The sequence below is a fragment of the Lepidothrix coronata genome, unplaced genomic scaffold (assembly GCF_001604755.1).
Source record: "Lepidothrix coronata isolate B3197 unplaced genomic scaffold, Lepidothrix_coronata-1.0 Scaffold0, whole genome shotgun sequence".
Lineage (NCBI taxonomy): Eukaryota > Metazoa > Chordata > Aves > Passeriformes > Pipridae > Lepidothrix > Lepidothrix coronata.
Genome location: NW_016690180.1, coordinates 13,408,310 through 13,435,045, shown reverse-complemented (window position 1 = coordinate 13,435,045; position 26,736 = coordinate 13,408,310).

Below are 26,736 nucleotides of genomic sequence, written 5' to 3'. Positions count from 1 at the left end.
ACATGACTATAAACTAGTATTCTGATTTGCCAGAAAGATACCAAACCAAAAGATACTCCTGATCTTGTGTTCCTTGAAAAAGTAGACCTGATGTGAACAGGTTCAGAAGAATATGCTTTTGGGAAAATATGTAATTATGTCAGTCAAATGGTATCATCTAGTAAATGTACAACAGCATGTACAACAAATGGAACAAGGGTAATTTGGTGTGAACCTGTTCCAAGGAAAAGCTGTGAGCAGAATTAAAGACAAATTTGAAAGTTCAAACATTGATGCAACATAAAAATGTTCCCTGTCAGTCAGCTGTTACTGAAGAAGTATCTAGGAGCTGGTACCTACCTACTAACTTGAAGAAAAAAAAGTGGAAGTAAAGCAGGAAGAACTGAATGAAACCACAGAGCCTTCAGGCCCTCATCTGAGAAGGTGTGTTTATTCTGACTGCATTCTAACATGAGCTTAAAATTAAGCTCCAATTTACTTCCCATTGACTTCATTGCTAAAGAGTAGTTTGCTGCAATGAGACCCAAGTGCACCCAAGCGAACCTTAACAAGCAAGCAGTGAAATGAAGGCAGATACTTGGAAACTAAGTGCTCGAAGAGGAGAAACAGAAATAATGAGCTGAATTTGTGGCATGACAAAGAGTGTGTATTGAAAGGGGAAGGTTATTGTCATTAAATATAGTATCATTTCTTGCATCTGATTGTTCAAATTATGTTACTGCAAGCCAAAGTTAAAACATAAAGAATCTGTGGAACAGCATAACATGTCTCTGACTGTTGCACGTTTCAGAAGTCATAACCTACAAAGCGTGGTAACTGGGGCCCATAAGCATTTGCATTGCCATCCCTAGCTTACCCCCTCATCTCCCCTCTCCTGCTGGTAAGTTGGGATATCATCCTTCTTCAGCAATGACTTTGGTCTTTTCAAACATTTTGTCTGCGCTCCTGGCCTAAAGGATATATGTGCAAAACTTTCCACATAATTTGATATATTTGATAGTAAACAAGATCATTTACACCATGTGATTCCTTCAGAATGCCTTGGTTGTTCTCAAACATGACATGCTTCTTTATGTACGATAATTGTATTTTCTCAGGTGAAGGATCACTTAGAAACACAGTTACCCTTTGCATGTATAGCAGTTCGCTTACATTTGTATCCTGAGAGCTATTTATACAGCTTAACATCTAATTGTGAACATCTGTTGCTCACTGATGGAGACTATTTGAAAAAAGAATAATTTCATATTGTGAATTTTTACCTCATTCAATTATGATTGCAATAATGTTCATGTTGCATATATTTAGTAAAATGAAAACATTATTCTGTAATTCTCTCTTAATATATTAAAAATAATTGCTTCGGACAGCATAATTTCAATATTTATGCACATAAAATGCACTGTACAAAGATTGTGTTATAAAATTAGCTAAATTGCAGGAAACTTTTCAGTTTCTTGAGAGGTTAATGGAATTTTATTGTAATTTTGTTTAATGCTAACACTTGAGCATAATATGTTCTTTGTCTCATCAATAAGAGAAAAAAATTGTTTTAAGACTGAATTTCACTTCCCTCCCCAAAAACCCATAGAAAAAAAATTTCAAGATCAAGTAAAGGCCCTTTAGCTCATCAAGTATAGTTTTTTTCCTCAGTATTCTAGTCCCTCTGGGTGCCATCTGTTTTACGAAAAGCTCTGGGTTCTTTAGTTCTGCAGCCTTGGCTAATATATAAGTCTATAAATTTATAATTTGATTAGAACAGAATATGTCTTCTTGCTTTTCTTTAAATGTATTTTATAACTACCCCTTTTTTATTTAGTCTATGGTAAACAAACATATTTATTTAGCATACCATTTATCAAAAAAACCATTTGACTTCTGACATATAAAGATATATAAAAGATTTTTTAAAAATATTTCTTGCCTTTCACATAACAATAGGTACCAGCTAAGTATATTTTAAAATTAATTAATTGCCATTATGATCTGAAAAATAAATCATTCTAACATGACGTCTTCTTTCTTTTTTACCATCAGCTCAAGATTCAGTTCAACAAAGCTTTGGATGTCAGAAATATTTATTAACTCTTCTATTTTAATTCTATTTAAAGTACTCATAATGTACTCTGTACTCTGATAGCAGAGCAACAATCATTGGAACCTTTACTGGAAATCATACAAGTATTTAATTTCTACAGCTCCGAAAAATAGAGCAACAGCTATATACTAGAATTTTAATTTGCTTCTCTGTTTTAAATGTTAGCTAAAGATTCATTATAGCTCCTTCATTCCTGTAATGGACTAATATATGTTTTTTAAAAAAAATGTATATAATTCTTTTTTTGATCACTGAAGCTAATGTATGCATAAGCTCACAAGCTTGGAGCTTAGAGGGGCTGAGTTCTTTGTCCTCAATGCAGGCAAAAAGCCACGTCTGGGCAGTCTCATTTACATTAATTATAATGTTGTTCCACCATAGTTTCAATTACCGCTTTTTATTGCTTCAGCTGGTATTTAGTGGATTGTTTATGCCCTTGCTAGATTTGTTATTGATCAAGGACGTATGGGATAGAACTTCTGCCTGAATTCACCCTGTTCACCTAGCTAAGAAGGTCATTAGAATGCTGTTGCTCACAAAATGGAGAGCAGATCTGCCACTATCACCAGCAAATCCTAGTTATCACATAACAAGTTTTCCAAATACTCTGGTGTAGACTACAACAATACAGTGTCATAGAATGGGATAGATTAACTTCTGCATCAGAGCAGAACTTTCCAAAAAATCTTTATAGTCTCTGTCTCACCCAAACAAAATATTACTTAAGGTGGTGTTTCTGTGTAAGTGTGCTTGACTCCACAAGACAGATGATTAGTAACCCACTGTTCAGTTGGTTATATTCTTAATATTAGTAACCCATTGTTCAGTTAGTTATATTCCTAATATGGAATTAATGGATTTTGTTTGCCTAATTAAATATTAATATCATTATACTGTCTTTTTTCCTTCTTTTTTTCTCCCAGAGAAATAATATGTAATTTTGTATTTATGTATGGTGTATTTCTGAAGACACCATAATTTTTGAATGTTTGTGGATGGGAACCAGAAAAACCTGGTTAATGGAAACCATTATTACTATTATTATTATTATTATTGTTATTATTAAGAATTCTTAATAAATAAAATTTAAAACTAGTTGTTCAGACCACCTTCTTTTCAATCTTGATGGATGGTAAACAGGTTACTTTCAACCAAGACAAATACAAACGGAAGGATGTTGAAGAACCAGGATTTTGGCAAGATTTTATTTTGACATATTAGGATGCAAGAAGAATGTAGAAGACCACATAACTCTTTTCTGTAAGGAACCTAAGTGCAGAGGCTAGCAGTCAGTTCAGAGATCTGATTCCTAGTTGTTGTAACCAAAAGAGCTTCAAGACATGAAAGAAGGAAAATAGATTTTTTTGAGGGCAATCCTTCAAAAGAAAAAGATGGTCTTTTGCCCTAACAAGGACAGAAAAACGCAAGAGGTTTCAACTTTAATGTTTCTTTGCAGTTAAATGCAAACTATCAGCCTTTTTGTTTGTTGAACTGAAAGTAAAACTCCACCTAAAAAATTTACATGAGGATTTTTGGTATCTGGTGGTATCAGCCACAGCAGCATGCAAACTTGGGCAATGAAGGAGAAAGACAGCAGAGACTCATACAAACAGGCAGATTTCTGTGCCAAACAGTTTGAGTTGCCACTGTTTGATACTTTGTTTCCATATTAGAGATGATTTTTTTTTTCCAGTAGAAGAAGAACCTAATACTGAAAAGTGAGAAATGAGTGACAGACCAGTGTGGACGGACACTTTAGGAAAATCAAATTATTTACTGCATTTTCAACTTTTAGAATTGTATTTGTAAATGGAGTCTCTGTGGTTTATATGTGGAATTCTTGAAATTACCAATATTTCCAAAAAACATATAAAGAGAAATAACTCAGCATAAAATCTTGTTCACAAAAACACATGAAATGATTTCTGAACTACCCTATGCAAACTCTTGACTCAAGACAGAACAGTTCAAACGCTTGTGTACTTAGTGTCAGACATACTAAATTATGTAAGATTAAGCATTTTGTTTTATAAATAGGAACGGAATTAAATAGAAGTTTAAGTTCTTATCTCATTCGAATGCTAAAAGAGCAGACCTTCTTGCCTCTCTGTGTTGATCTGGATTTCATGTGGTTCACTCTGCAATGATTGTTGATTTTGTCATATTTATGTTAGAATATCTTCAACAATTTCTGCATAGTCATCATAGCTTTATCTATTCTGTGGACAAATGTCTAAGCTAGGAGAATGAAAATTCTGTATTTTATTACTACTTTCACACTTATCCTTGAATTAACAGATTAAATCATATTTGACATTTTAGTTTCCACCCTACTTACATTATAAAAGCTATTTAGTAGATTTTATGAGGACAGAGAACAGTATGACAACCATTTAGTTTGATCCTGACCAAGAAGGACTAGAGGATTTAGTAAGGTTACACACTCACTGATCTTGAGCTACCACATATCTTTTTAGAGGGCTTTCAGAATTTTAAGTGATAAAAAAGGAGAATAATTTTCTATGCAGTTCCTATGACTTGCTCTATAATAATAAAAATAGCAACAAAATTTGGAATTTAAAAAAGATACACCATGCAGTCTGAACTTCTATAGATTTTATACCTTAGTCAACATATTTAGTAAAATGAGAAATGTCTCTCTGTTTAGATACTGGTCAAGTTCTGTCTAGTTTGATAAACAAAAAATATCTTTCTTTGTCTCAAATAATAAGGCAGTATCTGTCAGGAAACATCAGTAGCAGAGTTGTTTCTAAGGTAGGAGTGGGAGGATGACCCCAGGGCAGGCAGGGCAGTGCCACCCCGAGAGGGGAGCAGAGCAGAGTATGGTGGCCACAGCAGTGCATCCCACAGCACAGCCACCAGCGGGCAAATGAGAGGTGATGAGTGAGGTCGAAGATTGGTCTGGAGGGTGCAGTCAGCAAGTCAGGATGGGTGGGAGTGGAGCTGAGCTTGGGGACACCTACAGCAGGGGTCAGGCAGGGTCCGGGTATTCAGATCTGAGCTGAACTGAGACTCTGAGCACAGGGACAGGTGTGAATGGATGTATAAGAGTGTGTTTATGGCGATGTTCAGGGGAGGCTAGCTAGGGCTAATAGCCTCCCTTGAATATTAAGGCCCATCTGTGCACTCAGGGCCCTGACTTTCAATTTATCAGAGTATTTTTTTAGCTCTTTTCTAAACTCTGTTTTTCTGTATCTGTTTGTGAAGTGTGTACTGTAGAACTATATCCTGTATTCCTGTGTTTTGTCATTAATCCCATATTAATGTAAGTTATCCCTCTATTAATATAGAAAAATAAAATATTCAGCCTCAAAGCTCTTATGAAAGGTGTTTCGTAGTGTTCAGTATCCATGTCAACATGAATTTCTAATAATTTTCTGATGCATGGATTTAAGGCTACAGGATTCACCCTGTAGGTGTGAAATTTGTGTTCCCAACTGTATCATCATTTAATAATTTTACTAAAATATATGTGATCCTTTTATTTATTTAACCCCCCCTTAATCTAACATCCTGTTTCTTATTTACAAATAAAATATACAGTCTATGGTTTATTTATCAGAGAATTTTAATATGCCCCTTGAGTTTTTGGGTTCATACGTATCATACGTACCATATTTATTTGGTACAAAAAATAAGACAAATTATGCTAGTTTTATGACTTGCTGGTAACCAAAGATAAGAAGAGGTATTAGTATTTATCTGATCTGCAAACAGACCTTTTTCCAACGGCAAAGGCAGTCCACCTGCTGGAAGATAAAGCTGATGGAGTTTGTGTCCTCAATTCAGCTCTAAGACTTAAAATCAATTCTGTTAGGGAAGAGTGATAAAGTCATTCTAGTAAAGGTAAGATACCATGAATTTCCACATATACTGGCTCAAGCCTCTAACTGTTACTGTTTCACAGGGATCTGCAACGTACATACCTTCCACAAATACTTGCAAAAGTTGTTGACTGTTAGTTTTCTCTACTGTAAGAAAAGCATGTTTATAATCTGCAGATTTGTGGGTTTTTTTGCTTCTCTTAAATGCTTAACTATGAATTACCAAAAAAAACCCAAACCCACATAACACAAAGCTTGATCTTCCAAATAAAACATCAGTGCAGAAGATGCATAGGTTATTTATAGTCATGTAAAGCTGTATGAAAATGGTAATTATCACATTTTAAACATATTTTGCAAAAGCCAAGTTCATATTAACCTCATTTTGGTCTTTTAATTTAAGTGCATGTCTGTATAGCCATCATGAGCATCAAATCATCTTTATTCACAGCTATATACAACACAAAAATACTTTTTGTCTTTACTCATACAGGAATTGAAATGAATTATCTAAAGTTAACATAGGCAAATAAATAATACACAATGTGTAATATGGCATAAATTCTTCTATGTAAGACATATGTATCATTCATAGTGTATAATATATGATATATCAAGCTCTCAGAAGTAGTTACCAGTTAGTTTGAGATTTGCGATTTTTCCACAAATTTTACTTTGAATCATAGAATGGTCTAAGTCGAAAGAAAGATTTGAAGGTCATCTAGTTCAACCCCCCTGCAATGAGCAGGGACAGCAACTAGATTAGACTGCTCAGAGCCCTATCCAACCTGACCTTGGACACTTCCAGAGATGGGGTATCTACCATCTCGGGTAACCTGTTCCAGTGTTTCACTGGAAAATTTTCTGCCTTATAGCTCATCTGCGTCTCTCCTCTTTTATTTTAAATCCATCAACCCTTGTTCTGCCACTACAGGTTCTGCCACAAGGTCCTGTTTCCATCCTTCTAATAAGGCCCCTTTTGTTGAAAGGCTGCAACAAGCTTTCCCAGGTATATCCCAAACTTAAAACAGCAAAATATAACTAAATTTACACAAAAATAATTATTCCCATTCTGGAAAAAAAACTTTAAAAATTAAAAATGAACACATTATAATAGGAAAATATATTGCACTGTATTTGGAGCATCTCTGTGAAGAAAACTACCCAGTAAACAAAGATGGAACTTAAATCAGATGCATAAGTTTTAGTCCAAGACACAATGACAAATTCATTAATACTTTCTTGAAGTTTAGGTGGCGCTAACCTGTTGGGATATTTTCTTGATTTTTTCCTCTTTTTCCTTCCACAGATGTGCATTGTCTGTTTTGGTAATGTTCTTTTGTGTGTGACTTTAAAGTGACAGTCATAGTTTTCTGACTGCCATCATTTTTCAATTCAAGGGGTAAAGTAACTAAAGATAGAATCATCAGATCATTTAGGTTGGAAAAGAACTTTAAGATCATTGAGTCTAACTGATAATATAGCACTGCCAAGTCCACCACTAAACCGCAGTCCTAAGTGCCACACCTACAGTAAAGAAAACTGAAGATTTACTAAATTACCAGTGCTGAATCAGGTTCACGGTTTCATAACTTCTTATTTTTACTTGATTGAATTAGCTGTATGTGTGATTACTAGGACTTGTACCTGGTCTTGACTATGTTTTTATTTGAACATATACATTTTATAAATATTGAATCATAGTACATGTAAGATTTAATAATTAATAAAATTGGGATTCTATTGTCCTAGACACTGTATACACAGAGTGTATATAGATCACAGTGCTCAAATAACATACAGTCTGCATATGTAGACTAGAAACAGAGCTCCATATAGGAGTTATGCCTAAAGTGATTCAGTGCCAGTAAAAACAATGTTAATCATAAGTGTATGTGTGTAGTGAACAGAGAGAATGAGAAAGAAGAATGAGACCAACTAAAACAAAAGTGGAAAGTAAAAGCAGTAAAAGAAATACCATTGGAGACAAGAGATCATGTGAGCTTGAGAACAGGAGAGGAAGGTCTAGAAGTTATGGTTGCAAGAAGGAATGCTTCTATTTTTTTGATACTTAGGAACTATCTTTTAGCAGTTTTAATTAAGCAACATATGGAGTAGGAAGCGAGGGCAAGAGAATGAGACATCTGCATGAAGGACAAGGAATCTATTACCTAGTCTTAGTAGAGCCAGAGTTAAGAAGCCTTTCATCATCTGTTCTGCCTTTGTGTAGAATCAGTATTTCCCTCACCCTTGACCTATGCAACAATGTTTTGCCACCTTCTGCAAGATATCCTTTCAGCTAAAGCATAGTTGGAATCAACTTACTAAAACATCAGGTGCGTTTAGACTTAATATGTCTAACATTTTCAGATTAATAAGTAATGGTATGTTTCCAGCCAATTATTCCAAGTGAGTACATTACCCAGTTATCAGACATCAAGCATATATGCTTGCTACTTGATTTTTTCAAGAGCACTCCAGCATGTCAACAGCAACACATACAGACAAGTTCAATGGACTAATTAGAAATTGGCAACAGAAAATATTATCGAGGACTCTCTTGTGTACAAGCTCATTTGTTGGTGGGTGAAAAGACACTCTGTTTCTATTATAATATTTGTTTCTCTCCAAGAAAGTTTAATGTAATAGAAAATAATTGAGAAGGTAGTTCAGAATTCCAATAAACCTCTTGTAAGATTTGACAAATTTCTTAATGCGATAAATATCCACTGCTTCTGAATTTTATAGCTTTTTCCAGATTGAAAAAAAACAAGGCAAAAAAGAATAACAATCTTACTGAAGTGATAACTATGTCTAGAGAAATATGTAAACAATGTTATGTTTAGGGAAAAATATGTGAAGTTTTATGACTTTTTAAAGGAAAAATTATGAACTAATTTTATTTTTTTATTCTAGACTAATAGGAAGCCAAGCAAATAACATGAAATGAATGTTGAGATGTATTTTATTTTTATAAAATTTGATTTGTTGTTAATATCCCATTAATACATAATTGCTCACATAATACCAATTCCCTGAAAGATCTAAAACACTAAAAATGCTTAGTAAGCTTTTGTGTGAATGTTTTTGCTAGGAAAGTCTTCCTTTTATTTCTTTTCTCATTTGTTGTTGATATGTTAGGAAGAATCAAGTTCACAAGTCAGTAGTCTTAATTTTTACTTTTAACAAAGCAAATTCAATTTGAAAATATTGTTTCATTATCTCAACACTGCGTACAATTGCAAACTCGTATCTAGTCAAGTTGTATTAGTAAGATTGATATAAATGATACAACTACATAGTGCTTCCTTTCAGTTTTCTGAACAAACTGAAACTCTGCTGCCAAAGAACCCTGAATTTAAAAAAAATATTTCCATTTTTATGTCATTATGTACTTTATCTCCATGTACATCTAAGAGATGTTTTGGGTTTTTCTGAATTTAGTCCTTCCTAAACAAAAGGAAGTACAAAAATGTTGCTGGAGACTGCACAGAATCGTAAAAGGAAGCTGGAGGTACATTGTACCTTCCAACAAGAGAAACTGTAGTTAAAGCTAGTGAAGAACAAGCCTGTGACAGACAATTGTTTGTATGTCAAACTATATGTATGAGGAATGTATAGCCACAGGCAAGCCAGTGTCAGCAATGGCACCTGGGGACAACAATGAATCACAGAGAAAGGAATCTGAAAGAGACTAAGGCCCAAATTGTGTACTTGTGGCTTAGAGACAGCAGTCAGCCAACAGCAGTGTTTAATTCCTTTTCACATGGGGTAGAAGAAAATGAAAGACTCTGCAACCACTTTCTGCTTCTGGAAGAATCCCTGATAACAGAGAGAACAAGCAAGATGAAAGAAAACAGATGTCTTTCTACTTTACTCAATTAATTTGTATTATGTTAATACACAGTCAACAGGATACCAACAGTCAGGTTTTTAAAATGTAAGTCTTACAAATAAAATAAAATGTAAGCAAATAGTCTCCCTTAAAAACAAAAATCAGCATAAACATAATAGAAGTGTTCTGAGTTTCATGTGTTGCCAGCATGTTACCAACCGTTTTCAATACCTCTCTCTTCTAAGCAGGCATCATTACACGTTCTGAAAAGAACATATTAAAATCAAAAACTTATCTGAGACCATTTTTTATATACTGATACATGACAACTTGTATTTTTGTTCTTGTAACAGTCAAAGAGCTTTCAAGAAACCCCAGGTCAACACATCCTGAATTAACAGAAAACTTATTATTTTAAAACCCATTATTTTAGTGGGTTTGGCTCGTTGATGAGAGCAGCTGCAAAGGTGGTGTGGCTAGAAGGTGAAACTTACTGGCCAAAAGAAAATGACTGCTGAAAAGTACTGACAGAGAAAGGACTCCCAAGATGGAACTGCCAGCCTGGGAACTAGGCTTGGGAATGATAAATGTCCTTGAAGTACAGCTGAGTACATAGAAACTTGACACATCCTGAGATACCACTGACAAACACAAAAAAACAAGGCACTGTAACAGCAACTTATTGTCTGAAAAGGTGGAAAACTGTCTGGAAAAATAAAATTACTCTGTACCTGGAGTACTGCACCCAGATTTGGGGTACCCCGGACATAAAAATATGAATCTGTTAAAGTGGACCCATAGGAAGACCGTTAAAATTATCCTCTAGAGGGATGAAACACCTCTCCTATGAGGAAAGGTTGATGGGGTTGGGGTTGTTCAGCCTGGAGTAGAGAAGACTCTGGGAAGACCATATTGTGTCCTTTCAATATTTAAAGGGGGATAATAAGAAAGATTAAGGATTTTTTTTTTTTTATTAATGAAGGCTGGCAGTGATAGGATGAAAGATAGCAGATTAAAACTGAAAGGGAAGTGAGGCACTGAAACAGATTGCTCAGAGCTGCGGATTCCCCGTCACTGGAAATGATTAAGGCTGTGCTGGATGGGACTTTGAGCAACTTATCTAGTGGAAAGTGTCCCTGCTCATAGAGGGGATTGGAACAAGATAGTTTTTAAAGGTCCGTTTCAGCTCAAACCATTCTATGGTTCTGCCATCCTAAGACCTCAAAACATGAAGCTCATTCTTTTTTGCCCTCTCCCCACTCTAATGGATTCCATTTCCATTCTCTTTCAGTTGTAAAAAGCAGTGTAGAATGTAAGTTAGAGTTATAGATTTCGCTGGGCAGACATTCTAAAACTATCGCTTGTGACTTTACCTTTGGTCTCAATGGTTCATGTTAAAAATTTAACTGTATGTAGTGTATCTGTTATCACTGCATGTGATGTTTCAAGTATTATTGAAAAGATTACATAAGAATACTCTAGCACGTCCACTTTGACTGGTAGTTGGAGCATAACTGTACTGCAGTTTTCAAAAATACTATTATTTACATTGACACATTGGTACCTAAAGCACCTATTCTTCTCATAATAACTTGTAAGAGTGTATAACAAAGCTTTACTTCTATCTAAGAAGAAATTTCAGTGTAAGATGCAAGCTGACAGCTAGTGTGTCAATCAAGCTCTGAGAGGGCAAAAATAGAAAAAACAAGCCAAGGTAATATGTAGAATCTCTTATTTAAGTTCAGTGTATACTACATTAAGTTTCTAAACCTCGGTTGCATTAGCTGAATTATCCATTATAATTCCGTTTACAGATAAAAAGTTACTTCAAAGATACACATATAGAAATGTTGAAAATAATTCAAGTTGAATGCATAATGTATCTTTTCTGAACCATGTTTACCGCAGAAATACAATCCAGCTTCCCAGCACGCTATGAAGATCATACAAATAACTATTTCTCTTGAAGATATCAAGTCCTTAAAAGGAATTTCAACAACTTTATGTAGTTAATTTTTACATGGCTTTTCAATTAAAAATCTAATATGACTATATAATTTATATTAATAAATTATTTCAGATATTGTGGTATCAGAAATTAGCATGCAATAGCTACAGGAGGGTATTTAATTATTTTACAATTTTGGACTGGAAAACAGAGAATTTTCTTCATCACAATTTATATGGTGCTGGTTTTGATTTGTGACCAAAACAGTGTAGATAAAATACGAATGTTTTAGTTGTTGCTGAACAGTGCTTACTTTAAGTCAAGGACTTTTTATCTTCTCATTCTTCCCAGCCAGGAAGTAGTCTGGGGATACATGAGAAGCCGGGAGAAGACATAGCTGGGACAGCTGACCTAAATTTACCATAGGAATATCCCATACCATATGATGTCATGCTCAGCAATAACAGATGGGGGGGAAAAGGGGAAAGAGGTGCTATTCTGAATTATGTCATCTGTTTGCCCAAATCTGTTTGCCACTGCTACATGTGGTGAGCTCTGCTTTCCTGGAAGTGTCTGATCATCTGTTTGGCAGTGGTAAGCAGTGAATGAATTCCTTATTTTATTTTGCTTTTGTACACGGTTTTTGCTTAATCCCTTAAACTGTCTTTATTTCAACCTTCTCATTTTCACCATTCTGATTCTTTTCCCCATTGCATTATGAGGGACGTGAGTGATTGGCTGTGTGGTGCTGAGCTGCCTACTGTGGTTAAGCTGCAACAGTCCTTTTTGGCACCCAGTGTGAGTCTTAATAATAACTGATTTGAATGTGCTGGGCTGAATTTATAGCTGCTACAGCTGTTCAGCTAGCAACTGACAGGCTCCAGTGCTTGCCATGGGGCTTGCATATTAGGGCCTAGTGTTTGTTAATGGCTGCTTTTGCTGTTTCTTGTACTGCTTATCATCTTACTGTGCTACGCCTGGAAATATTTTGATAACCGCAGTGGTGATGTGCCTTGGCTAGCAGATGGACAGGGCATTTTTGCTCTTCCTGTGCTGCTGTATTGGACATGTTGGAACTTCAGTGAGAACTCCAGTAAAAGGGACTGTGCCCTATGGATGAATCCACATGGGAATAGGGATGCCTCAGAGGCATTTGTGGCCCTGGATAAGACCATTTCAGAACATCTTATTGTCCAGAGTTATGGTGTTTGTCTTCCCAAGTAACAGGCATGATGAAACTCTGCTTTCTTTCCTTGAAATGGCTAAACTTCTGCCTGCAATGGGAAGTAGAGAATGAATTCGTTACATTGCCTTTCTTGAGCATGCAGGTTTTGCTTTAACAGGTTTAAGCAATAGTGGAGTGTTCAAGCCGCTGTGTGGTGCTTAGCTGCCTACTGAGGTTAACCTACAACAATTAACTAAGGGAATTTTAAGTAAGAATGCTTTACTTTTTGTTTCCCATTATTGTTCAGATTTGTTGCTATCTTTGTTGATAGAAATGAGCTTTCACTCTCTTCATGTCCAACTTTTGATAAACTTGCAATGAAGTAGCGACCCTAGTAGTGTCAAAGGGATGAGTTTGTTACTATAGTAATGGTTGAATAATTACAAATTAAGAGTCTAACTTCATCACTAAGCTGAAACTGCACATGCTCTAGAAGGCATTCCACTAGTGTCTGAATCTAGATATCTCAAATAAACTTTTGGTCTTATCTTCTGTGAAGAAATAGCTGATTTGAAATGTTAATAATTTATTTCTTCAGTTTGAACTTAATAGGTGAGGAATGATGGGAGAAAAGAAAGGTAGCAATGGTATTTCAAAAAGCCTTCTGAGGCATATTCAGGAAGTTTGTAGTAGAACAGATATCTGAATTCTAGGACTTTTTATCTAGGGACAACTCTATTATAGTGGAATGCGGTTTGATTTCTAAATAAATTGATAAGTGACAAACGGGCCATTCACTTAAGAGTTGGACTCAATAATCTTTGTGGGTCCCTTCCAACTCAGAATATTCTATGAAATATTCTGTGAAATGTTTGTGTTTGCTATCCTACTAATGCCCCTACTGTCTTTGGGGCATTTTTAAGGATTCTGGGGGGTGAAAAAGGATGTGAAGTTCCATTGTTACAGATTTAACAAATGCTTAATGCTTTATAATTTATTTCAGGTGTCCATGTCTTTGATTTCATTTGTGTTTTGTTAATATATACATTTTAACACAACAAAAAAATGTTGTGCACAATTTAAAAAAAATTCTTTGCAAATTCAGAGTAAGTAGTTTTAAATTATTTCAGATCATATGAATAGAGAAAGAAAGTTAAAAAATTTTAGGGAAGCTATGTCCATCAGGTGCCAAAAAAGTGACTGAAAGAACTTGGCATGTAAAAACCCATCAGTTATTTCTTATCATTACACTGTTATCATACACTGCATACCAGAGAGCATTAGATGAGATGCAACATTCAGGGTTATGAAACAATCAAACTTAATACAATGAAGCAAGATATAAAATACTTTGTTCTTTTTGCATCAGTTGTGTTTTAACCTTATCAGAAAGTCAGATCAAAACTATTATTCAATAATTTGAAATGCATTTAGCATAAAATAAAAATACAAATTTCCCTTTGGGGACATAGAAGTAAAGTTTTTAAATAGAAGATTCAAAACAGTGAAATGATGCCTTAGAATTCAAAGGTGCAAGAGCAACATACAGTTTCAGTTCTGGTATTTCAAAGAACATAATTTATACTAACTTGAACAATATTCTTCACTGGCAAGAAAGGTTTCTTGTATTTTTTCATTGATGGTGCAGAATAATCGAATTTATCAGCCATTATATGTCAGATACTTAGAGAATACTGTTTTTTTTTAAATTAGCACATGAAAAACAAAAGCTATCCGAATTAAATAAGACAAAAGTCAAGATGCACTCTGAAAATCTGTTTGTCATCTGTTATCTCCTCCGTAAGTACAAGATGTGTGATAGGTTTATGCTAGGGGACAATGTACTTTTCATGATCATTGGTGATTTGTTTGGATACCTGGTATTTGAACAAAAAAGAGAAAGTATGCAGAATTCTTTCTGGTTTGGCTATGTCTAACTTTTCCACAAATAGGCTTTGATTTTCTTGAATTTTTTTGTCTTATGACAAATCAGTACAGCAATTTTCCTAGGTAAATTAAAAAAATGTCTTTTTTGAATTTTTGAACAAACTCACCTCCCTTGTAGTGATTGCTACCCCAGTTATACACAGATACTGAGGAAACCCAGCCTTTTGTCAGATTCTATTATAGTAGATATTCTATAAATTCAATTTAAAAAATATTCTCTTCCTCAAATAGTTAATTTCTAGAAATGAACTCTTTTATAGAGGCAAGTGTCTAGGAGACACTTGTATGTGCAGTTGATCTATTTGTGTTCAAAGTGCTTGGAAAACAGAGAACTTGAATGATGACTGGGTTACCCAGGCTACCTCTCTACAGCTACACTTAGGTGTGTATATGGTTTGTCTTAACACCCAATTTTTCACTTTTAAGATAATACTGACTCAAATGTTCAATGCTATCTTGACATGGATTCCCAAAGACTAAATATGCTTTCTGTAGTTACTGATACACTTCACCCTGGCAGAATGCAAATCATTTAACCTGCTGGTTTGAACTTCTTATTCTAGGCTCTGGTGGTACATGTCAATATGGCATTAACTAGGGATTTTTCTTTTTAGAAAGTCCTCCTCTCAGGTGTCATGAAAGAAGAAAATGGCTGGTCCTTATGGGGGTTTAGTTCTTTTCATTGAAAACATTTTTTTCCCTTTTATTTTGTTTTTCCATTAATTATTTCCTTATTTTTTATTTCATTTTTATTTTTGTAATTTACTTATTTTTCTACCTTTTCTTTCTACCATTCTTCCTGTTTATGACTTTATATAAATACTTTGTAATTTATATTTAAAATTAATGTATTGACTGAAAAAGATGAAAAACTTCACTATCTGAAAAACTACTATATTGTCCTCTTGCAAAAAACATGTTTTTCAAGTTTTACAGATTGATTTTAAGAAAATGAAAGGGAAAACCCCCAACTTTTACATTTTGTAAGTATCACAAGGGCCATATTTTTATTTGGTTAATGAGAATATGATTAATATGATTCCTAAGATCTTCTCTAGGTAATTCACATGCATGTATTAGAAAAGCTGATCCCATTAGAAGGGGATACTGTCATCTCTTTGACAATAGACTATTTCAAGGAGATAAATTAACAGGCTCAGAAACTAATCATGTAAGTTCAGAGGGTTTTAAAATATTTTTTTGTTTGTGCTTGTTAAGGAAAGTCATGGTGAAAGTACTGAACTGATTTAGAGAATGTGATAAGGGTTTAATTAAATAGCATTGATCAGCGGATATAGTGTTCTTCATTGAAACATCACAAAGTATAATTGAGGGTTCACTGACAAGCCCTTAAAAAAAAAAAGGGGAGATATTGTGCATCTTTGTGTGGCACCCACACACCCCTGTCCTCAGCCAATACCTGACAGCTGCCAACCTCTCTTGCCTCTTCTTTCACACCTCAGAGCACACCAGCACAACTTTCCCCTCCCCACCCCCTGGAGTTGGGAAGGAGATGGGCAGGACGCCTTTGCCCACAGAGAGGGTTCCCAGACAACGAGATGCCTCAGGCCAGAGAAGTTTCTGGGCCATGACCACCAGCCCTGACTCAACCAGGTAATACATGGGGCCCCTGCCCTGTGTGATCTCCCTTGGATAAACAAGTCTGTGAGGAAAATCCCTCCCCTTGGGTCTGGGACACTGTCCAAGGAGACTTCATGGAATTTAGTGCCCTCACCAACCCTTCCTGGGCAAGTGACTATTTTCTGCTGGATATCTGTGAGGGATCCTTCAACCCTTTGGTGGGCTGAACTGATATCCTGGGTATCCTTGAGCGAAAGGCCTCCCATGTGTGCACGAATGTGTGTGTGCTTTGGGTTGTTGTCTTCTTCCATGGGGGTCATTGTCCTTTTCCATGTAGTGACATTATCCTCAAGGAGTACACCAAACTTACAACATGTTGAACATCATTGGAATGTCCTCGTAGTTATTCCCATAGTTAGTTTTGGCCTTTGTTTTTGGTTGCAAATTAAAGTTCATCTGAATTATCTGCATGAAATTGTTCTCGTATATCTCCATGACACTGCGTGGTTTATTTTATTTTTGCACTGCGAGGGGATTCACCCTTCTGACTGAGTATAGTATAATAGTAAAATTTTTTATTTCTACAGCCATTCAATTTTGCAATTTCAATATTTGCAGTTGCTTTTCCAAACTCTCCTAGATTATATTTAATATGGTGATATAATGGCTTCAATCTACAATGCTGCTTTACTGATTTCAGTTTTAATATTTCCATTCTTGTTTTATGTCTTCAGAGGAACATAGATTCAAGCTACTAAAAGATCAGTTTCTAGTTACTGTATATTTCTCAGCTGTCACAGAAATAAAACCAACATGGTGTATGCTTCATATTGAGCAACCTGGTCTAGTGGGAGGTGTTCCTGCCTGTTGCAGTCGGGTTGGAACTACATGATCTTTAAAGTCCCTTCCAACTCAAACCATTCTATGATTCTATGAGTATGTGTGCTGTCATTTAACATTTTTAAGAGGTCTGGGGTGTGTGTGGAATGCTCATTTATATAAAGTTTAACGTCTGTTTCTACAGCTTTTATAACCACTCAACCATACACACACAACATCGGCAGCTAACAAATACAAAAGTGGCTTTTGATAATTTAATAAAAAGACAAAGAGTATAGTTGTATAGTGCCTGAGATGCCTTAGTCTTGATAGTACAGAGGGCTTCCTATTTAAATCTGTGTAACTTTTCATGTAAGCTATTATCATAGTGCTTCTCAAGAGCCTCTGTGGTCAAATTCCCATGTGTTCCCATGCTAGTCAGATGTTATTGGTCACAGGGGTTTACACCTGCAAAATTTTAAGATTATTGCCATGGCAGGTTCTCATGGGAATCAACTACTACTGGCATTAGAATCACCCCTCCTAATCTGTCTCCATTTTTGTTTTGCAGATTTTACTTTGTACTCCAGAAACATAAGCACAGTGCATAAAAAAAACCCTACTGAAATTCATTATAAATAATTTCCAACAATATATGTGAACAGGGACTTAATAACCAATAAATATACAACATTCATGTTCCAAGTTATAATGTCATCAGAAACAGGAATAATCAATGGGGAGCTTGAGCAGGTCTCACTGAAAAGGAATACTAAGAAAAAAGCGTGGTGAAAATCATCATCATTGGCACTTCCTGCCTTTGGGGGAACCCCACAGGGAAGGATGTGTATCTGTGTTCCCTCTCTGTTATAACTGCTCTTACCATTTCATGAGAGCCTTTTTCCCCTGAAGTCCTCTGCTTCTCTCTCTCTCTCTTCATAGTTACAGTTCAAGTATGCCATCAGCTACACATTCTTCTAATAAATGTTCATATATATGAAACTGTGTTAAGATTTTTCCTGCAACAAGCATCTATTTAATTAGAAATTCTCAATAATTTTATGAACTAAAGGAGAAGACAGAAAATTGCAGTATGTATTATTATTTATTTTTCATCAACCCTTTAATACAGTTCAAAATGGGCAAGTGTTGAGCATGATTCTATCTGCCTCAAGTGACTGGATATTTTAGTTCAGTGTCATGCTTTTAATTTTGTTAGAAAGATTTTGTCTATTACACCCCTGAAGCAATAAATCATCCGACTTCCCTAATTGCCCTTCCAGTCACTTGAGAATTTGAACAGAAATATAAGAGACACCCACTTCTTTTGATCAGATCAAAGGTTCCTTTAAAAGCTTGTATACCAATTTATCACCAGGAAAAGACATGTTTCCACTTTGTATTTTATAAATTATCTAGTTATTTGACTTTTCTGCATTTTTCAGAGGGCGTTTTCCCTCTTTTAATATCTAATGAAGTAATACCTTTTTAAAGTGGAAAAAAAATTCTAAAAATAAGGCTTATCTGTTGGAATCTGAAACTCGGCTATCAGCAGAAAAAGAATTGACAGAATTATGTAGCAGGTCATGGACAGCAGGAGCTGGAAGAAACTCCTTACTCTGAGGAGCTTCATCGCAAGACCCGTTAATATTTAGCTCTGTTTGATTGTCCCATCTCCTTCAGCAAGATATGAAAGACCTTGAGGTGATGTTGTCAGATGATGTAGAAACTCTTTTGTTCTCTGCCCCATGTGGTCCTTGCTACAGGAAAATATTAACCACTTCTGTAACTGTAATAGAGAATTCTGAAATCCTCTAGTTAGCATAACCTGCCCCCTAGTTAGCATAACCAGTCCTCTTCATTAATATGTCCTGCCTCCAAGACTCTTATATTGTGTGTCACGTGTTCAATAAATATTCCAGTTTCTACCCCTGATCTGGAATCACTTAGTTTTTGACCTCCACACTTATCTGTCTAATCAATTGACTTGAAAGTAATTTTATTGTAATTTATGCAGATATGCTTATATATTACCTTAAAATATAGTTCTATATTTGATTTATATGATAAAAAAACTGAGTAAGAAAATAGATTAGCTCTTAATTTGGCTAGGGAAAGGTTCAATTGCATGATTATCAGCAATAATTTTCACAGGTCGCGCTATACTTTCACTTCAGAACATCTACTGTTTTTCAATTAGCTTTTAATTGTTTGAAATATTTGTGGAGTATATTTTCTCTCTTTTTTCCCCCTCTCCCCTGACTTTTTTACCTGCATTTTTGTATGAGGGACATCTTGTTATGAACAAACAGTGTTCTAAAGCTGCAAAAGTAAAACATACCAATGTTTGTAATTGACACATAGAAATACATAAAGCAAAGTGACGTTCTAATATACTTTTACGGTACCTTAAATATGCCCACTAAGATAATTTAACCAAGCAAATCAAAATACATTATGTGTAAAACTACCTGGACTCCTTTGGAAGCAAGGTACTATATATAGTGTACATATTCTTATGTATATGGTTACGAGATATTACAATGGTTAAAAATTACTAAGGCACATATTTTCCTTTTGATGTATCTTCTAGAAAGATGTAAGGACACACTGTATACCTTGAATCAAAAATCTGTCAAAATAAAGGGAATAAGACACTGAGTAATTTGTCTTGCACAGGTGAAATCCATCCTTTTGGCATATGAAGATAGTTAATAACTGGAAAATATGGAGGAATTCCTTCCCTCTACCACTCTCTGGAAGAACTTAGAGCAGGTGAATAAGCAGAATAAAGGAATATCTGAGTATGTCTTGGTGAAACACTCTTAAGAATTCCATCAAAATTAGCTTGGCCATTCACTTTATGCTTTTGATAATGCATGCTGATTAGAGATGAAAAACACAATTATAAATACAGGGAATATCACACCAAGAGGTATGATACTTGGGCTTCTACCACTTCCAATCTGTAATCTGCCTGCAAACTTGAAGAACTACCATCTGCCTCTTTTCAGGACAACCAGACCAGACTTCTCACACAGTTGACACAGTGTAATTTAGCAACAACATGGATATAATCTTCAGAGAAACTTTAAGCATTTTAATACTTATTTCAGGACATATCTGGGTTTGAATTATTTTCTTTTCTTTCTTTTTTTTTTCCCTCCTGACCTAGTTTTTTTTTTATTTTATGATGCTATTTTTTCCAGAGGTTCAATGTTAGATAAAATAGAAACAAAAAGATAAAACACAAACCATTTATTTTTTTTGTCAAATGCATTATTGCTATTCAAAAACGAAGCAATAATTCACAGTGGCACTGAGTCATCAATAATCATTTATCCTTCACTCACTCTTAAGGAGGATCCATCTCCCATTGAAGTTAATGATTAAGCTGCAGCTGTTTTCAATGAAAGTAAAAGCAGGTGTCTTTAGCACCCAGGTTGTCATATAACTATTGAAAATACAAAAAAAAAAAAAAAAGTCAATCAGAAAAATAAAAATCTATTGACAAAAAACCATCCAAAAGGTATAGTGGACATATATCTATCAAAAAATACCTAAACCAAAAACACCCTCTATGATCATCTTTCTCCTGTCTTGCTTCCATACTTTTCCCATTTCCTTTGTTTCTGCTAAGTAAATTGAAAAGGATTAGATGACACTTTTTCTTCCGTAAAGAATCCAACTCTTGAAATTATGTTTATTAAGCCCCTAAGTAATGTGAATCTTGTAATATGAAAACTTCCTCAGGAATAATTAAAATTTTTCATTAAACCACATTTCCAACAAAACTGATAATAAAATATGTGGGGAAAATACAGTAGGAAGTGAGACACTTACTAAAAACATTCAGATGTTTTGTTTTCTTGCCTCACAGTCACTTTGCAATAGTGGTATCATAGATATTGTATGTCTAGGATATACCAATATATATTGTATGTCTGTATATATAAAATACTCTATATTATTGCATATAATATACAATTATTTATTGTATAACTACTATTGAATCTAAGAGTTCAAATTAAGCAATAATTAAGCTTGACAGAAGCATAAGCATAGTAAATATCTTTTATCTCTGTCATTTGCTTGAATGAATGTTCAACATAACTTTTCCACCACACAGTTTCAGTATGCTTACTTATTATAATAGGCAAAAAGATGAATATGAAAATGCAAGAAATCTCTTTCTTGTATCTCAGAAATATTAAAATAGTTAATTTTGTGATGTCTGGTTTTTTATGTTGCTGAATAACTCAGTTATATATTTAGTCACGAAATAACTAATATTTTAGCAACCATCAGATCAAATAATTTACTTCTGATATCTTTTATCATTAGACAGTGTAAAGCACAAAGAAAAGTTCATATAAATGAAGTCAATATATACATATGTGCTCAAAGAAGTAATGGAAATGTGCTTCTTCTTTCAGAACTTCACAAATTACTTAAATTTCCACACATGAAGCTGCTTTCAAAACATTATTATATTGATTTAAAAAAAATTATGAAAGATGAGCGCTTTTATTTAGAAACACAGTAGACATGTAGAAACATCAGAACCATGCTTGATTCTGCTGATAGCGAATGCCCTGAGCGTCGTTCTGCCCTAACTGCCCACGAACTATCACGTCTCAACATCGACATTGCTGCTCTCAGCAAAGTTCGCCTTCACGAGGAAGGCAGCCTTAGAGAACACGGTTCTGGTTACACAATCTTTTGGTCAGGTAAACCTAGAACTGAAAGGCATCTCTCAGGAGTTGCCTTCATGATTAAAAACTCTATTGTTCCTAAACTCGAAAATCTGCCAACAGGTCACTCTGACCGCATTATCTCTCTACGCCTTCCACTACACAACAAGCAACATGTTGTCCTCTTTAGTATATATGCCCCAACTCTGCAAGCTGACCCTGCCGAAAAAGATAAATTTTACACCAACCTGCACCACCTTACCCAAAAGGTTCCTGCAGATGATTAGATCATTATCCTTGGTGATTTCAATGCCAGAGTAGGAAAGAACTTTGAAGCCTGGAAAGGAGTATTAGGCAAGCATGGTGTTGGAAACTGCAATAATAATGATCGCCTTCTGCTAGAATTCTGTGTGGAGCAACAGCTCATCATCATTAATACTATCTTTCAACAGAAAAATAGTCTGAAGACAACCTGGATGCATCCTAGATCTAAGCATTGGCACCTCATCGGTTATGTCTTGGTGCAATGGAGAGATGTCCTCGATGTCCACCATAACCGCGTGATGCCCACTGCAGAATGCCAAACAGACCATCGGCTTGTGCGCTGCAAACTTAACTTCAATCTTAAGTTCAAATCTAAAAGGGGCAGTATCCCAAGGAAGAGACTCCAAGTTAACAATCTCCAATCAGCCACAGTGAGAGACAGGTTCCAGGCAAACCTTCAAACTAGGCTTGAAAATCATTCTATAGATTTATAGATCCCTCTCCTGAAACACTCTGGCTCCATATTAAAAACAGCATCCTGCAGTCCTCTGAAGAATCCTTAGGGTTCTCCTTCAAGAAGAACAAGGACTGGTTCGATGAAAACAATCAAGAATCCAGGAATTGTTGAGGAAGAAGAGAACTGCTCATCAAGCACACCTTGCACTACCTTCCTCTCACGTTAGAAAAGCTGCATGCCTTACATACAGCAAGCTCCAGCAGAAACTCCGTGACATCCAGAACAAGTGGTGGATCAATCTAGCTGAAAAAACTCAATTATGTGCAGATACAGGCGGTCACAGAGGATTCTATGAGGCCCTGAAAACAGCATACGGACCTACATACCAGGTACAAAGCCCTCTACTCAGGGTAGATGGTCAAACGCTTCTAACAGATAAAACCTCCATTCTGAATCGTTGGTCTGAACACTTTCAGACTCTCTTCAGTACTAACCGTGAAGTTCAAGACTCAGCAATTCAGTCCATCTCACAACAACCGGTGAAGTATGAACTGGATACTGCCCTCACTTTGGGAGAAACCCTTAAGTCCATACAGCAGGTGAAAATCGGCAGGGCAGCTGGGGTTGATGGAATTCCACCTGAAATCAGGAAACATGGGGGCCTTGCACACCATGCTAAATTTCACGAGTTCATACTACACTCTTGGGAACTAGGCGAACTACCATCAGACCTTCATGATGCAGTCATCATCACTTTGTATGAGAAGGAAGGAGTTAAATCACATTGCTCAAATTACCATGGTATTACTCTGCTCTCCATTGCTGGCAAAATCCTGGGCAGGAATACTTTTGAACAGATTAATACCCACTATAACAGAAGGAATTCTACCTGAAAGGCAATGTGGTTTCAGAGCCAACAGGAGCACCACAGACATGGTATTTGTTCTCAGACAACTGCAAGAGAAGTGTAGGGAACAGAACAAAGGTCTCTATGTAACCTTTGTTGACCTCACCAAGGCTTTTGATACTGTGAGCAGAAAAGGTCTATGGCAGATTTTGGAATGTTTAGGATGTCCCCCCAAGTTCCTTAAAATGATCATCTCACTTCATGAGGATCAGCGTAGCCAAGTCAGATATGGCAATGCACTTTCTGAGCCCTTTAAAATTACCGATGGTGTGAAACAAGGCTGCGTTCTCGCACCAACTCTATTCATAGTCTTTTTCAGCATGATGCTCCAAAGGGCCACGGCAGACCTCAGTGATCAGGACGGTATCTACATTCAATATCGTACAGATGGAAGCCTTTTCAACCTAAGGCAACTGAAGGCCCACACTAAGACCTTAAATCATCTTGTCCGGGAGCTGCTTTATGCTGATGATGCCGCCCTTGTCGCCCACACAGAAGCAGCTCTGCAGTGTTTAACATCCTGCTTTGCAGATGCTGCTGAGCTCTTTGGGCTGGAAGTCAACTTAAAGAAGACAGAAGTTCTCAAACAACCAGCACCTCAGGATGTCTTCCATCATCCCCATATCACCATTGGCCAATCAGAGCTCAAATCAGTCCAGCAGTTTAATTTCCTAGGTAGCCTCATCTCCTTGTAAGATTGACAGTGAAATAGAAAACAGGTTAGCAAAGGCATATAATGCTTTTGGAAAACTCCATAAAAGAGTATGGCGTAATAAACACCTGAAGAAAAGTACCAAGATCAGTGTTTACAAAGACATAGTGCTGTCTAGTTTTTTATATGGTTCCGAATCATGGGTCATCTACCGTCACCACCTGCGTCTCTTAGAACGCTTCCATCAACTCTGTCTCTGTTCATTCTTAAACATCCACTGGTCAGATTATGTGACCAATACCTCTGTTCTAGAGCAAGCAGCAGTCACAAGTATTGAGGCCATGTTACTGAGAACACAGCTGCACTGGGCAGGGCACGTCTCAAGGATGAAGGATAAGATCTTCCTAAGATCTTGTTTTATGGTGAACTTGCCATTGGCTGCCGCATGGGAGGAGCCCCGAAGAAAAGATACAAGGACTCCCTGAAACAACATCTCAGCCTTGGCCATATTGATCACCATAACTGGTCTACTCTGGCCTCCAATCGGGAGGCCTGGAGACACACCATCTATAACGCTGCTGCTTCCTTTGAGAATACACTCAGGATCACTCTTGAGGAGAAAAGACAACGCAGAAAGAATCGTGTCTTGCAGAATATACCACCTAAGGAGTCCTTCTGCTGTGCCTTTTGCAATTGGTTATGTCTATCTCGTATTGACCTTATTAGCCACCAGCATGCTTGTAACAAATGTGGATTGAGCCTTTCCCAAATCTTTGTTCGCAAAGCCTAGCCATGATTATTACACATATAGAATATATAGCTGAAATGAAAGAATCCAAGATTGTTAAGAGGAATAAAAACAGAAGATACATCTGAGAAATGAAAGATACAGATGAGTTCTGGTTGCACTCTCCTAGTTGAATGTAATGATAGTAATTTCCCCCACAGCATTTTAATCATGTACTATTATTTATGAACAACTATAGCACTAGTGTTCTGTCAGGCAGTTCTATTTTCCATTACTGCAGCCTGTCCTGGACATTTTATGATCATCTGTGAAATCAGTTGTGTCTGAAAGAAAGTTGTCTGCAGTAAATTTATTTATTGAAAAGTGGTGGAAAGACTTTCTATAAGGAAAAAAGGATCAATTCAGAGGAAAAAACCCAAACCAGCAGTCAGTGTGAGGCTTATTGCCACTTTTAAATGTGAAAATCACTCTTTTTTTCAACAAACAGGTTAACAAAAATAAAACAGGTTTTCAGATATTGCCACTGACTTGTTTGACTGACCTGTTCTCATGCAGTGGAAAGTAACCTGCAGTTTCCTTCAGTTACACAGACCAAAGAATACTTGATACGTTTACTCTTGATTGAGAAGACCTAGAGAAGGAAGAAAAAAACCTGCGTTTCCTATCTCAGCGCATTCCTGTGAACTAAAGGTACAAGATAGCATATCAAAACACTTTGAAATACTGATTATTTTTCTCTGCATTTAATCATATTTCTATGACAGTTCTGAGTATTTCCACAGTTTCATTGTATTAAAGTTCAGTTATACACAGTTTTATGTAAATCTACCCAATTCCTTAAATGGTAATTTTACTTGGACTACTTTTTTTGTGTGTTTGTAATCTCATAGGAAATCAGATGACTTCAGTAGAAGCAGGATTCAACCTGCCAGTCTTACTACTTTCGTTTTGTACACTCTCTAAATTAACACGGACTAAAGAACCAAGCAAGGTGAGTAAATTAGGAATTCTTTTTCACTATTGTTCTTTTCCACTGATGACTTATAAAATGTGCTCAGAATGCACAAACAACTAGTTTCTAAAGCTCTGTAAGGATGGTAATTCAGTGATTTTTTTTCTTTTTTTTCTTCTATTTCTATGTTTAATCATGCTCAGTGTAACAATATTTATTTCCTACTATTTAATCTAAATAATATCTTTTAAAAATTTAAGTCAATTAACTTTTTGATATACAAGTGAATTGTACATGCTCTAGGATGTATACTGGGATATGTCAAAAAAGATCTGTATACCAATATTTAACAATATTAAAAACATAAATGGAAATTATTTGTTTACATAGAAAAGATTTTGTTTTAAGAGGCTGTGAATATGGTCCCCCTACTTTTCTCCCAGCTAAAAGGTCTTTCCCCAGCTCCCTCAGCCACTCCTCGTAAGATTTGTGCTCCAGACACTTCAGCAGCTCCATTGCCCTTCTCTGGACACACTCCAGCACCTTCATGTCTTTCTGGTAGCTAGGGGCCCAGAACTGAGCACAGGATTCAAGGCGTGACCTCACCAGTACCAAATACAGAGGGAACAACCACTTCCCCAATTCTGCTGACCACCTGGGCACACGGATGGCTCTCAACCAGCACCTCAAGGTCCTTTTCTGCTGAGCAGCTTTCTGGTCACTCTCCCCCCACCCTGTAGCCCTGCTTGGGGTTGTTGCGATCCAGGTGCAGGACCCAGCATCTTACCTCGTTGAATCTCAACAAATAGATTATCTTATGTGGA